General features: G+C 42.5%; 1 protein-coding gene and 1 pseudogene across 6 annotated transcripts in view; both read right to left on the bottom strand.

Moving 5' to 3' along the window:
- Sh3rf3 (SH3 domain containing ring finger 3) overlaps nucleotides 1-15,665 on the bottom strand; it is a 335,379-nt gene that overhangs the window by 101,370 nt on the left and 218,344 nt on the right. The gene's annotated exons all lie outside the window — the stretch shown is intronic.
- LOC134483909 (leucine-rich repeat-containing protein 57-like) lies at nucleotides 748-7,093 on the bottom strand (annotated as a pseudogene).

Raw genomic sequence — 15,665 nt, 5'->3', positions numbered from 1 at the left:
AGCTATTAAAAACAATGACTTTATGAAATTTGCAGGCAAATGGATGGAACTAGAAAATATCATCCTGAATGAGGTAACCCAGACACAAAAGGATACACATGGTCTTCCCTCACTGATAAGTGGGTATTAGCCCCAAAGCTCAGAATACCCATGATACAAGACACAGACTGTATAAAGCTTAAGAAGAAAAAGGAAGACCAAAGTGTGAATGCTTTAATCTTATTTAGAAGGGAGAACAAAATAATCATAGGAGGTAGAGGGAAGGAGGACCCTGGGATGGAGAGAGGGGGGAAGGGGAGTTAGTGTCAAGTATGGGGAGAGACAGGACAGAAGTCCAGAGGGTCAGGAAAATTAACAGAATTATGTAGCAGTGGGGGTTGGGGATGAGAGGAGGGCACCACTAGACAATCCCAGACACCAGGGAAGTGAGAGGTTCCTGGACCCAACTGGGATGACATTAGCTGAAATATCCATCAAAGGGGAGAAGAATATGTAGAGACCACTTTCAGTAGATAGGCACACCCACATACCCCCAGTTAAGGGACAGGGCCACCAACTCAACTCAAATTTTTTTCTCCATCTTTATTAAATTGGCTATTCCTTATTTATATTACAATTGTTATTCCCTTTCCCGGTTTCCAGGCCAACATCCCCCTAGCCCCTCCCCCTCTCCTTCTATATGGGTGTTCCCCTCCCAATTCTCCCCCCATTACCACCCTCCCCACAACAATCATGTTCACTGGAGGTTCAGTCTTGGCAGGACCAAGGGCTTCCCCTTCCACTGGTGCTCTTACTAGGCTATTCATTGCTACCTATGAGGTTGGAGCCCAGGGTCAGTCCATGTATAGTCTTTGGGTAGTGGCTTAGTCCCTGGAAGCTCTGGTTGCTTGGCATTGTTGTTCATATGGGGTCACAGGCCCTTCAAGCTCTTCCAGTCCTTTCTCTGATTCCTTCAATGGGGGTCCCATTCTCAGTTCAGTGGTTTGCTGCTGGCATTCGCCTCTGTATTTGCTGTATTCTGGCTGTGTCTCTCAGGAGAGATCTACATCCAGTTCCTGTCAGCCTGCACTTCTTTGCTTCATCCATCTTATCTATTTTGGTGGCTGTATATGTATGGGCCACATGTGGGGCAGGCTGGAGGGAACATGGGTGTTCCTTCTGCCTCTATTCTAAACTTTGCCTCCCTATTCCCTGCCAAGGGTATTCTTATTCCCCTTTTAAAGAAGGAGTGAAGCATCTGCATTTTGGTCGTCCTTCTTGAGTTTCATGTGTTCTGTGCATCTAGGACAATTCGAGCATTTGGGCTAATAGCCACTTATCAATGAGTGCATACCATGTGTGTTTCTCTGTGACTGGGTTACCTCACTCAGGGTGATATTTTCCAGTCTCCTCCATTTGACTATGAATTTCATGAAGTCATTGTTTCTGATGGCTGCCAACTCAAAATTTTTAACCCAGAATTGTTCCTTTCTGAAGGAAACACAGGGACAGAAAAATGAAGCAGAGACTGAAGGACAGGGCGTCCACAGACCATCTTACCTGGGGATCCATCCGTCTGCAGACACCAAACCCAGACACTATTGCTGGTGCCAAGAAGTGCTTGCTGACAGGAGTCCAGTATAGGTGTCCCCTGAGAGACTCTGCCAGAGCCTGACCAATACAGGTGAGGATGCTCGCAGCCAACGAGGGGACTGAGCCCAGGGACCCCAGTGGAAGAGTAAGGGGAAGGACTGAAGAGTTGAAGGGAATTGCAACCCCATAGCAAGAACAACAATACCAACTAACTGAACCTCTCAGAGCTCCCAGGGACTAATCCACCAACCAAAGAGTACACCTGGATGGGTCCATGGCTCCAGTTACATATGTAGCAGAGGATGGCCTTATTTTACATCAATGGAGGGGAGGCCCTTGATCCTCTGGAGAATTAATGGGGATGTTAGAGCAGTGAGGTGGGAGTGGGTGAGCGGGTGGAGGAGCACACTCATCGAGGTAAAGGGGAGGTAGAATGGGATGGGGTTCTGTGGAGGGGAAACCAGGAATGGGGATAATATTTGAAATGTGCTTACATTTAAATAAAATAACCAATAAAAAGAAATACAAGGAAAAATGAAATTACAATATAGTTATATCACCCCCATTTCCCTTTCCTCCCTCCAAACTCTGTGATAGTCTCCTCCCCACTCCCTTTACATCAATGGCCTTGCTGGTTCCTTAGCAACATGGTCTGTGGCTCTTTGCAGGAGCGTTGTCAGTTCAGACAGGAACGTTTCATTTAAGTTATGCATGTGTATTTATATAGTGATTTACATATATTACAGTTGATTTTTTCTTTAGGTATATAATTCCTAAGGATTTCCCCGGGCATTCTTACTGTTACTGTACCCTCCCCCCTCTTTCTCCTTCTGCATTTATTTTTCTCTCTATTCACCAATTATCCCCCTCCCCCATTTTTCTCATTTCACCCATCAGATCACATGCACGCTTATAGAATACAGATTTTTAAAGAATATATGATTCTCTGAATATCCTCAGTGTAATATCCTCGGTTGTAAATATCTCCCTTTTCATCTCCAAGTTTATTAGTTGGAATTTTCTCTTTTCACCTGGCTAAGGGTTTGCCAATCTGGTTGCTTTTCTCCAGGAACCAACCCTTCATTTTCTTGATTCTCTGTACAGTTCGCTTGCTAGTGCTTCCATGCCATTGGGTTTCAGCCCTGTGTTTGATTACAGGAAATGACTTCTACAAGGTTGAAATAAATCTGATCGTGTCAGCGTTATCTTCCAGAATTCTGCATGCCTCCACACCTCCCAGCATTTTGGGAAACTCTCGTTAGCTTAGACACATCTCTGTCTGCCAGGCCAGCATCCAGAGGGCCTTTACTGTGCCCCTGGAAGTGATAAGATTCAAACCAAGAGACGGGAGCTTTCTGGCGACCCATTATACAAGGCACGTTTTGTGAGACAGAAGGGACGAGCCAAGCCAAGCAGGAGCCATGATAAAGCACGGGGTTCCAGAGCAGAGCAGGCCGCCTGTGCATTAGCCAACCTCATTACATTTCCCTTAACGACTGCCTCTTGTTCCATTGTGTCAGTGTGCCACGTTTTCACGACTCATTAATCAGATCGTCATGTAGCCGACTCCATTTCTAGCCAATTTAAAGCAATGAACATGATTGAACAATTATTTCTAGAGAAACATATGGGGTACTCTGCCTAATATGGTTTAACTGGATTATTTCATAGATGTATTTCTAGCTTTTTGTGAAACTACCATACTGAGTTTCAAAGTGGTTACATAAATTTACACGCACACCCCAAAATTAATAAGAGTTCCCCTTCCCCATATCTTTTTTCTTTCTTTTTTTTTTTTTCTGGAGCTGGGGACTGAACCCAGGGCCTTGCACTTGCTAGGCAAGTGCTCTACCACTGAGCTAAATCCCCAACCCTGTCCCTTCCCCATATCTACAGCAGCATTACCAGTTTCATTTTTGGTGGTGTTGCTTTCTTGTTTGTTTGTTTTTAATCTTAGCCATTCTGACCTCGGCAAGATGAAATCTCAAAATGGTTTTGATTTGCATCTCCCAGTTGTTTTAAGGATGCTGAACATTTAAAAACATGTTTCTCAGACATCTGTATTTCAACTTCTGATAACCCTGTTTAATTCCATGTCTTAGTTTTTCCACTGGTTGTTGTCCTTTTCTTAATAATTTGAAGGGAATTTCATTCATACGTTCTGTATTTCCATCATTTTCCTTCTCCTCCCCCCATACCACCCCCACTCCAAAATCCAGGACTTCTTTAATTATTATTGTAACATATATATATATATGCATGTATAAATTCATAAATGCAAACTGTGGGGTCCTTTCATGGCTGCTTACATGTATATGTGATTAGAGCTGGCCACTTGGGATAGGATAACATATCAGGGTTTGTTCTTGAAGAGGACTGATATTTATATATTCATTCTCTCTCTCTGTCTGTCTGTCTGTCTGTCTGTCTGTCTGTCTCTCTCAGAAGACATTAACTGCCTGGAGATCTTTATCTAGGAGTGGGGCCTTGTGATATTTCCCTTATCCAATTCCGCATATTAATTGATGGCGTCATTTTTAGGTCTTGTTTTGGTGACCATATCTTTCAGATTTCCTGACCGCTGCTCCCTGCTGTACACAGAGATTACACTGCGTGTGCCCTGATCCTCTGCCTCTTAAAATAATTTTACTCCCTCTTCTGTGATATTCCCGAGACTTAGGTGTAGGGCTTGTATTGTCGATGTATCAAATCAAACTGAGTGGTCCATGGTAAGTTGTTTTCTGTATTGTGACTGGCTGTAGGTTTGTGTAATGGTCTCCACCTGTAGATAAAGAAGTTTCTTTGATAAGCGGGGAGAGCTATACTTACCTCTGGATATGATAAGTGTTCAGAATGCAGTTAAACATTATACTAGTTTAGGGAATTCAAAGTAGCATGCTGTCCTCTAGGCGCTTTGGCCTCACCCGCAACAGGTGGTTGTCTCTTCCCTCCTACTGGTTAGCTATTGGTTACTCCTAGGACATAAATGCCACTAATGAACCTTTTGGCACATTGTGGACATCTTAGCATTCTGGTCATTGCCGAAGCTTGTAGCCACTGGAGCTGGGTAGGACCGTTGATCGTTTTTCCTTCACTGGCAGCCTGTAAAACTCCTTCTGGTGCTATGAGAGGTAGTCCTTAGGAAGGAGACACTCAGGTCCGATCCAGCTTGGTCCTTTCACACCCTGTATCCTGTGTGGTGATTTTAACTATAGGGTCTTACTTCTAATTTCTGGGAGCAAATGGACGGCAAAGGCAAAGCTCATATCACTATAGGAGGATCTTAGGCTAAAAACCCTAACTAAAAACTCAAAAGGAAGTTTCCCATGTCTGGTACTAGTTTTGTTAGATGCTATATTGTTATTTGGGAGACCATTGTCACTTCAAATGACATGAAAAATACATGCATGCATGAATACTTACATATGTGTGTGTGTGTGAGTGCAGGTGAATGTGAGTATGTGTATATGTATGTTTCTGTATGTGTTTATGTGTGTATGTGTGTGTATGAGTGTATATGAGTATATATATGTGTGTGCATGTGCGTATGTGTGTATGTGTGTGCATGTGTGTATGAGTGTATGGATATGTATGTACATATGTGTATATCCATATGTTGTGAATGTGAGTATGTGTGATTTTATTTTTTTCACTAAAATATTTTATTTAGAATATTCTCTCATTCAGAGAATAACCGTGATAAACATAGCTTATTTTAAAATATTGTAGCAGCGGTTTTCTTGAAGGCAATCTGCTTAGTACAGTTATAAATACAAAAAGGGGAGGAGTTACCAGAAATAGCACATGATTTTTAACAAAGCTTCAAGAAAATCTTGATTACTAAAATTAATTTAAAATCTTACAACTAGGCTGTGTGGCATGTACCTATAGTCCCAGCATGTGGGGAGAGGGGAGGTTTAAGGTCAGGATATTTTTAGTCTGAGGCCAGCCTGGGCTACACAGCAAAAACCTGTCTAAAAACAAAAAAATTATAATTTTTGCATATAGTTTTAGCTCTTTCAGAGCCTTCTACCAATAAGGCATCTGCAATAGTAAAAAAAAAAAAATTGCTACTGCAGCCTTGGGGACCATTCTTGGTGGCTGTTGTGTTGGTGCCCCTCTTGACAAAGCTCTCTTTAAGACAGCTACATAGCCATGTACATCCCAAGTTCCAAGAGTAAATGCTGCTAAAAGCATTCACCTTAGCCATACATGTTTCCCACTTCATATCTTTTATGAAATTAGAGTTTCATAAAAGATATGAAGTATTAACACAGAGGTGATGGGGACTGACTTATGAAAGCTGACCATCTGCAACTCAATAAAGTCTCAAGCTGCGGCATGGCTCCCTCTGTCTCGGGCAGCACTCGCCTGCATGAACAGCCACTACCTACTGTTCCTCAGAGCCCAACTAATGATGGTTTGAAGATAAACACTGGCCATGGCCCTGCATGGCTCAAGATGCAGGGTTCTTCCTGTCTCCTACTCCTGAATCCTTTTCCTTTAGCTTATCTGACATAGTCCTAAAAGGGAAGAAGTCATTGAGTAAAATGTTATCTGCAGCGCATCCAACATCTGGAGCCTTTGACTTAGTCAGATTCCAACAGAGGTTCCAAGTCAGTGTCCCACGGTCCTGGAGAACATCATGCAAATTTCTTCTTGGTGGCTGTGAACCTCTTCGTGTACTTATCGTAACCCTCTAGTTCTTGAAGTTTTTTATTTCAAAGAGACGGCCTTCCAAGGCAAGCAGGCAGATTTGGGAGTTACTGAGGAGGCTCTGCAGAAGCATGCTGAGCTCAAGGCAGTTCTCTTACAGCCGGAGGACTTTGAGGCGAGGACAGCAGGATATCCTCACCGAGATCTGAGCTATCTGGTTCTGGTTGAGATTGAGTTTGATGGCCTGCAGCTCCCTGACTGTGTCAAGTGTATTCCGAATCTGGTTTTTGGAGAGATCTACTACATCCAGATGTCTCAGGCTACAAAGCTGGGGCGGCAATGCTCCCAGCTGTTTCCCAGAGAGGCTCAGGGTCTTCAGTACCCACAGCTGCCCGAACGTAGCTCTCTCAGGTGATTGTTGTTGAAACTTAGTGTCTCTAGTTTTTTCAGATTGCACAATTCATCAGGTAGAACAGTCAGTTTGTTGTTGTTGAGAGAGAGGCTCTTTAGCAGAGGGAACTTTCCTATTATCAGAGGTGGTAGGCTGTCGATCTTGTTGTTGGACAAATCAATGGTCCTAACATTGCTTGTCAGCTTCTGCAACTCTGAGGGGAAATCAGTCAGACCAAGGTCTTTAGGCTGACAGACACCAGTTTTCTGCGCTGTTTCCATATAAGCACGGAGGGCACTGTTTCCTATCCTAGCACCACGGCTCAGTTCTCTCCTACGCTCAGTACAGAGAAGATTCCACCAGGGATGCCCGGGACCACGCTCACCTGAGACGTGCTCCCAGGGCTTCCACCGTGAGTAACTCCTTGTGGTCTTTTCAAACATTTTCAATGCTATTTATTCATTCTCCAGACCTTTCACCTCTGTATTGCCCTGTTCCCCTTTTCCAGTTAAAGCTGGCCCCCCACTTTCCCCATCTCCCCCCTCATAGCAACTATGTCCTAATATCCCTTTCTCCAGAGCACCTTCTCCCCCACTCTGTGACAAAAGGCTCTGGAAAAACTGGTATTCCACATGCAGAAAAATGAAATTAGCTTGTACCTATGACCTTGCAAAGAATTAATTTAATTTAATTCCAAATGGATCAAAGACCTAAATATGAAACATGGAAAATGCTAGAAGTAAACATAAATAGTACCCTATATAAGGTACGTGCAAGGAAGTACGTTTTTAAATGTGGCTCCATTTGCCTGGGAATTGAGGCTAACAATTGACAAGTGCAAATTTTAAAACTACAAATCTTCGGCACAGCTAAAGAAGCAAACGATCAAGTAAAGAGGTCCACAGAGTGCAAGAGAACCTTTGCCAGCCACACGTCTAACAGGGGAAAGGTCTCCATGATACACAAAGGACTGAAAACCAAAGAGTTGAGAAGACAGATGACCCAATTAAGAAATGGGTCACATTTCTGAACAAAGTTATTAAAATAAGAAACCAAACATGGATATAAAACATTTAAAAAGAGTGTTGGACATGTTTAGTTAAGTCAGGGGAATGTGAATTAAACCTGTTTCACCGTTTCCCCTTATCTCCATTGCAATGTCTAAATTCAACAAAAGAAATAACGAATGTTGGGGATGATGTGGGAAAAGGGAGGCCCTCATTCACTCCTAGGAGGATTGCAGACCAGCAGAGCCCACATGGACACCAGTGAGAGGAGTCCTTAAGTGTCTAAAGGGAGCTTTTCCAAGTGACTCGGCTACAGTATTCCTTAGCATCTGCCCAGAGATTCAGCATTCCATTCCACAGATACCGCCCGCCATGTTGACCACCAGTCCATTCCCAATCGCTTAGGAAATGGAAACAAAGCTCCTTTGACTGACAAGGAGATCATAACGTGGTAGATGTGCTCCACGGCATCCTGTCCAGCTGTAAAGAAAAATGAAATCATAAAATCTGCAGATAAATGCAAACTGAACTAAAAAGATCATGCTGAGTGAGGAATGAGAAGACATCATGCTGAGTTAGGTAACTCAGACTCTCTTTTTCCCTCTCATTTTCGGTTGCTAACGCCAAATCTTGAGCTGTGAGTACAAACAGTAATATAGACAGTAATTACAGAAGTCAGAGAAGTCGATAGAGATCATTGCCTGTGAAAGTAGAGCAATAGAGAGGCAAATGGCAGGGCAGAAGTCAATGAAGGGGAAAGCAGGAAAATGGGAAGGCTCTGTTAGAGGGAGAGGGATACAAAAGGAGGAGGGAAAGGGGAAAATTACAGTAAGGATGCCTGGAAAGGTCATAAAGAATCACATTAACTACCTAAAAACACACTATACATGTAAGTCTTTATCTAAACATACATATATAGTTTAAATGAGTTTTTCTACCTGTGCTAACAATGCTTCTGTTAAGAGTCATAGACCTTAAAAAATAATAAAAGAACAACAACAAAAAAATACCAGGTATAGTCAATTGCATAAAACGTGTACTAACAGCATCAACCAAATAATAGTCGGTGTTATAAAAACTATAGTTTAACAATAGACAGGTCATCTGAACAAAAATAAAAAGAAAACATTAGAGTTAATTATACGTATTTGGATTTAATAGCTATGTACAGAATATTCCACCCAAATACCAAAGAATAAACATTCTGCACTGAAATATACAAAAGCTTCTCTAAAGCAGAGTAAATCCTGGGATAAAAAATAATCTTAGTAAACTTAGACCTATCTACAGATCCTATCTGATGCTAATGCAATGAAATTTGAAACTGACAGAAAACAAATTGCTAGTAAGTACACAAACTCATGGAGATGAAACAACTCATTATGGAATGGTTAATGTATTGAAAAGAAAATCAAGAATGAAATGAAAATACTTCCTGAAGTGATATGAAACACACCAAGTCCCCTGAGACACACCAAAAGCAGTCTACAAGGGACATAGCTTTCTAAGTGACTAGGGTAAAAAAAAACACCAGAAGAACAAACATAAGTGACTTAACGATGTAACTTAAAATCTGGGAAAATGAGAACAATGAATGTAAATGTAGTAGACGCCAAGAAATCAGAGGTAGGGCTAGAGAGATGGCTCAGTGGTTAAGAGCACTGGCTGCTCTTCCAGAGGTCCTGAGTTCAAATCCCTGCAACCACATGGTGGCTCACAACCATCTGTAATGGGATCCAATGCCCTCTTCTGGTGTGTATGAAGACAGCAACAGTGTACTTATATATAATAAATAAATCTTTAAAAAAGATTTTTAGTTCTTTTAAAAGAGGTGAAATTAATAAAATAGAAACAAAGAGTCAACGAATCAGAGAGCTTGTTCACTGAGAAGCTACACAAGATGGAGAATCTGACCCAGCTAACTAAATTAAAAGAAGAGGACACACATTAACAGAATCAAAAATGGACAGGGAAACATTACAACCCCAATTAAATTCTGAATATTACAAGGAAATATTAACAAAACCTATATCCTATTAAGTTGGAAAACCTAAAAGAAATAGAAAAATTTCTAATTTTTCTAAATGACTGAAGTAAAGCAATGAGACAACGGGAACAGGAATAGAGAGCCTTCAAGTTAAGAAAATTCCAGGACAGGATTCACCGCAGAAGTCTAACAGAATATTGAAGAGGATCTATAGCTAACCCTCCTTTAACCATTCGAAACAAAAACAGAAGGAGCTCCTGACCCCTCCTATGAAGCCAACATCGCTCTAATACTAATATCACAAAAGACACAACAAAAAAAAAAATAAAGAAAAACGTAGGCCAAAATCCCTGATGAACATAGATATAAAATTGTTCACTAGAACTTCAAATAGAATAGACACATACTTAAAGGAAAATACCCAGTGTGAAAAGTTGCTTTCCCCCTGACATGCAGACATGACTCAACATGTACAGGTCAGTAAATGTAATAAAATCACACACATGGACTTAAAGACCAAAATCATCCCAACAGATGCAGAAAAGCCTCTGACAAAAATCCAACATGCTCTCCTGAGTCCTAGAGGAAATAGAGACCAGAGGGAAAATACCTCAACATATATGACAGACCTAAAGCCAACATCACCCTGAATGGGAAAATGTTAGAAAAAAGACCTAGAGTCCCCGAACTGGGTCTGACCTGAAAGACCAGTCTGAGGACTAGCTTTTAAGGTCATAAAGCTTCTGAAGGAGGGAGGCAGCCAGCGCTTCTTCCCAGCTATGGAGGCTTGTGAACCACAGAAGTGGCTGGCATGGCATGAAAGGCCTGAGCAGGTAAGAGTAGTACCTGTACTTTAGGAGCAACCAAGAGCTCTCAATCTGGACTTAAGACCTGCTCAACAAGAGGGAAATCCTACCAGTACTGGAGACCCAGCCAGCTACCAAGATATAGTGCGGGTATGGAGCTCGGAGGGGAACTTACAGCCACTTTTCTAAGCCAAAACAATCCCTAACTATATTCTAAATAGTTATCCTTGAATGCACAGATAAGTATAGTTCTCATCCCTCCTCAAGGAAATCTCTCTGGAACAGATGGAGAACACTACAAAAACCACAGCCAATCAAAATGCAGAGTTGTGGACCCCAGCACCAATGGATACTACAGCACAACTTCTGCACCTAAGGCTCAGGGATGGTTGTAGACAGGAGACAGGAAGACTGTAAGATCCAGAGGAACAGGGAGTTTGCTCTGAAATCGCGTCTCCTAGAAATGTCAGAAGCTACATGCATAAAAGTCTCACCAACATGACTGCCCCAAAGGAAGCGGAACAAAGAGGACACCAGCAGACATGGTAATGTGGATAAGGGGAGGGGAGGAGGGGAGGGAAGGGGGTGCCCACACAGATCAGGTCTACAGAAGAACTCAGGCAGCTAAGGAATGCTGAGAGTGGGAGAAATAGTCTACCCCAGGGAAGAGTCCCCACAACTGATTATAAATACCAAGTGGTCATCCCTGAAAATATACACAAAAAGTAACATTATTCAGACCAAGCAGGCTCTATTTATCTATTGAGGAACACACAGGCATAGGCATAGGTGCAGGCCCAGGCAAGACAGACACACAGACATAGACACACACAGCGAAAAAGAAAAAGAAGCTAAGAATTTGAAAGAGCGTAAGTGTATACATAGGTGGTTTTAAAGGAAGGGAAAGGGAATAATGTAGTTGTATTATAGTTTCAAAAATAAATATTAAAAAATTATGTCCTATGCAATTAGAAAATCGAAAAGCAATGAATTAATGTCTAAAGGCACATCACTACCAATGTTCAACCATGGGAATACGATCGTACCTATAACAACCATCAGACAGAGGCAGTAACGTAGAATCTCTCAGGTGAGGAAAGCCCAGGCCAGAGGGCTCCATGCAGTTCTAGCAGACCCTTGAGAAGACCCAACCCCAGCAGTACTCAAGATATGCCATTACCTAGAAATGGAAGGAGTGTCTAAATCCAGTCTTACCCGGAAATCAAACCAGGTGAAAACACAAAAGACAGAGCAGAAAGAAAACAATCCTGAATGATAAAAACACTTCTCAGGTTTCACCGCCTGGTTTCAAGTTATAGTACAAAGCTATGGTAATAAAAACAGCATGGTACAGGTATGAAGCCAGACACTTTCGTCAGTGGAAATAGAACTGAGGACTCCTGTGGAGCCCACACTCCTACAGATCCGGTGTTTCTGTTGTTTGGTTGGATTTGCTTTTTTGGTGTTTTGTTTTGTTTTGCTTTGCTTTCAGCAAAGAGGACAAACAATACATCTTGGAGAAAAGGCAGCACCTTGAACAAATGGTACTGGTCCAGCTGGATAGCTACATGCAGAAGAGCACAACAAGATCCTATCTCTCATTATGTGCAAAACACAACTCTAAATGGATTGGGAACCTCAACATAAGATCTGATACACTGAATCAGACAGAGGAGAAGGTAAGGAATACACTTCAATTATAGGCACATAATGGACTTTCTGAATAGGACCTGCATATCATAAGCATTAAGACTAACACTTGACAAGGGGAAATCATGAAAGCAAAAGAGCTCCTGTAGTGCAAAGAAAACTTAATCAACTGAGGAAGCCGACAGAATAGGCAGAGGGGACACTTTACCTGCTCTATGCCTGGCAGATAATTACTACCTGCAATATATAAAGAACTTTAAAAATGCCCATAAAACCAACCAATTCCAAAACCATGCTATGGAATGGAAGAAGAGAAGGAGGAAGGAGGGGAAAAAGGAGAGGGGAAGAAGGAGGGGGGACCAGTAAGGGGGAGGAGGGGGAGAGAAGGAGGGACTGGGAGGAGGGAGTAGGAGGGGGAAGTAGGAGGGGAGAGTAGGAGGGGGAGGGGAAGGGGGGAGTAAGAGGAGGGGGAGGAGGGGGAGGAAGGAGAGGGAGGGGGAGAGGAAGAAGAGGAAGAGAGAGAGGAGGAAGAGGAAGAGAAATACAATAGCTGGGAAATATTTTTTAAGATGTTCATCATCGGGGCTGGGGATTTAGCTCAGCGGTAGAGTGCTTGTCTAGGAAGCGCAAGGCCCTGGGTTCGGTCCCCAGCTCCGAAAAAAAGAACCAAAAAAAAAAAAAAAAAGATGTTCATCATCTTTAGCCATCAGGAGGATGTGAACACTTGGATTTCATCTCACCCTAGTTGGGATGGCCGTGATCAGTCGCACAAATGACAACCAATGCTGGTGAAGGCAACCGGAAAGGGGAGCCCTTATTCCTTTCTGGTGAGAACGCAAACACGTTGCAGGTACTACAGAAACCAAGTTGTTAGTTCCTGAGAACTGGAGATAAAGCTACTGTCCACCACCCAGCTACTGTGTAGCTACTGTCCTATACCAATCTGAGCCAACACTCAACGGACTGTATTTCCTCCCACAGAGAGAGATACATGCTCAGTTATGTTCACTGCTGCTTTGCTCACAGTAGCCAAATACAATGGATAATGAAACTGTTGTGTATAGACGCACCGTAATATCATTCAGCTGTAAAGAAGCTGCAGTCATGCAGTTTGCATGTAAATGGTGAAACTGAAAGATATTACACTAAGTGACGTAACACAGACACAGGAAGATAAACCGCTCATATTCTCCGTCAAATGAAGATCTTAGCTTCAACGGTTTATACTTTTATGTTTAATTTATATTATCTGTTAGAGCAAGGAAATTAGAAAGAAGTCACTGGTGAGATCCGGCAGGAAAGATATTAAGGAAGTGAGGAGCAGCAGAACACAAGTGATATGAGGAGGAAAAATGGCGAAGGAGGAGGTGGGCATAAGTAACATTAAATGTTTGAAAAAGCCATATGGAAACCTACTAACTATATAATGCATTTACATATAATGTTTATATATTATATAGCATACAATAATTTATATTTTCAATTGGTGTTACCTTACCCAGATGATAATTTTTTTTCCAGAAGCTGCAGGTTGGCAAATACAAAACTCAATGTCTCTGAAGTTGGGAAACCTCCCTTCAAGTCACGGATATCCCAGGGATCCTCACAATACAGACTACTCCCGTTCCCTCCAGAACTTGATTCTAAGACCTCATTGATGGAATACCAGTTTGGTCTCAGGATATGGAGAACTGGGTTGGTACTGAGTAGAGAGGTGGCTCCTTGCTAGCTCACTTCCACAGCATCAGAAGGTGCTCTGCAGTCTGCTGGAGGAGCAGAGTCATCAGCAATCTTACCCAGATATGAACTCAGGAGCTAAAACAATGACGAGCAGGATGAGACACGCTTACAGTACAATATGGCATGAACGTCACGGAGGAATCCAACAACATTCTGACGGTATTTACGTCTAGATCCTGATGGATGTCTGATACGTATGTCTAGACAAGGGGACAGGACTAGGGTGAGTGTACCACTATTATTTTGCTCAGTGGACGTTTTTAAACTCTTCTCTAAATTTTTATCTCTATACTAATGTTGGTCCATCTCTCAGTTCTCATCAGAGACATTTCATTGTGGGTTAATGGCAGTTAATAATAATTTTAAAAACCCTCTCAAAGTTCAGAGAGGAAGTGTCTTTGGACTGCGTGGCCAGAGGTGAGGCAGCCATACCCCAGCATGATCCCCAGGTCTTATAGACAATGCAGGGAGATGGAATTGCTCTCTGTAAGGCTCAAAGGTGGGGGAAGTATCTCCTGGAGGTGACTCAGACGCTATACTCACAAAGTCACAGCAGCCACAGGTATTATACAAGACATGTATGAGAGCAAGCCACGCAACATCCAGCATGGTAGGGGTGGGGGCTCAGAAGCCTCCACTTAGCCAGAGGAGTCCTTAACAGTTGTCTTCTGCAGAAGGTAAGGTTACATGTCTCTGAGGGTGTGGTTCCTAGTAAGTTCACCACACTCCAGTGGATGACCAAAAACCTATGAGACATGAATATATGGGCAAACAAATTGGACCCGGCAGGTTATTAAAAAACAAACAGAAAAAGAGGAGATGAAGTTGTGCGGGAGCTTGGGGTGGATCATGGAGGAGTTGTGGGGAGGAATGGAGGGCGGATATTATCACCCATATGCTTTATGTAATTTTCAAATCATTAGTAAAAGTATTATATTTTTAAAAAAGGAAAAAAAATCACTGAAAAGTAATCATCTAGAAGATGTGGTAATTAATCAAGCCTTGGCTTTGGCTTCTTCTCACGGAGATAGTTCTCAATAGCTTCAAACCACAGCCCGACTTACTCTCACCTTGAAGGACTTGAAAGGCAACACAGCAGCAGAGAGGGGATTTGAGTTTCTCTGGGTGAATGGAGCAGAAACAAGGTGAAGGTGCAGTTGTCTTTTCTCATTTTGCCATATCTGATTGAACTGAGGAACTGCAGGATTTCATTCCAAATGCACACGCATACTTGAAATCTTGAAAGTGCGAAGATCACCACGAACTTGTTTATAATCTTTACTAAGCAGTAACTATTACCAAGAGATAATGGATGAGGTGTTTTCCCTATTGGCAAGTATAAACCTTGGTAAAAACCCTTGGCCAAGTACTACAACCACGGGGCCAGGGGAGAAACTCCAAGGTTGAAATGAATGTCTGGTTCCTGCTATAAAATCAGGCACCGCATTCCTTCTGACCTAAATCCTCACCTGGCCTCAGCAGAGAAATGTTGTACAGTCACTGTGGATGCTCCCAGAGTACTTCTGCATGGCTACATACCCTCTCACTACATCTGAAAACTGTTCCTGCTGACCAGGTGTCTGGAACATGGCAACCTCAGTACCACAGCTCTGCTGGGCAAATGGCTCCCATCTATCCAGCCCGGATAGAACCTACCTTTGCCCCTGCTATGCGGGGTCTGAGAATCTTCTTTATTTTCCAACTTTGTTTATGCCTTCATTTTATTTAGCATAACTTCACTATGCTGCCCGGGGCTGACTGCAAACTTCAGGCCTTTGAGTCTTTGAGCCCCAGTCTCCTCAGTGCCTGGACTATAGGTATGTGGTCTCTGCTGCACTATGGATGGTTAGCTGGCG

Source organism: Rattus norvegicus, chromosome 20, assembly GCF_036323735.1.
Source record: "Rattus norvegicus strain BN/NHsdMcwi chromosome 20, GRCr8, whole genome shotgun sequence".
Taxonomy (NCBI): domain Eukaryota; kingdom Metazoa; phylum Chordata; class Mammalia; order Rodentia; family Muridae; genus Rattus; species Rattus norvegicus.
The sequence above is the reverse complement of the archived record's forward strand: the minus strand, read 5'-3'. Positions and strand labels throughout refer to the sequence as shown.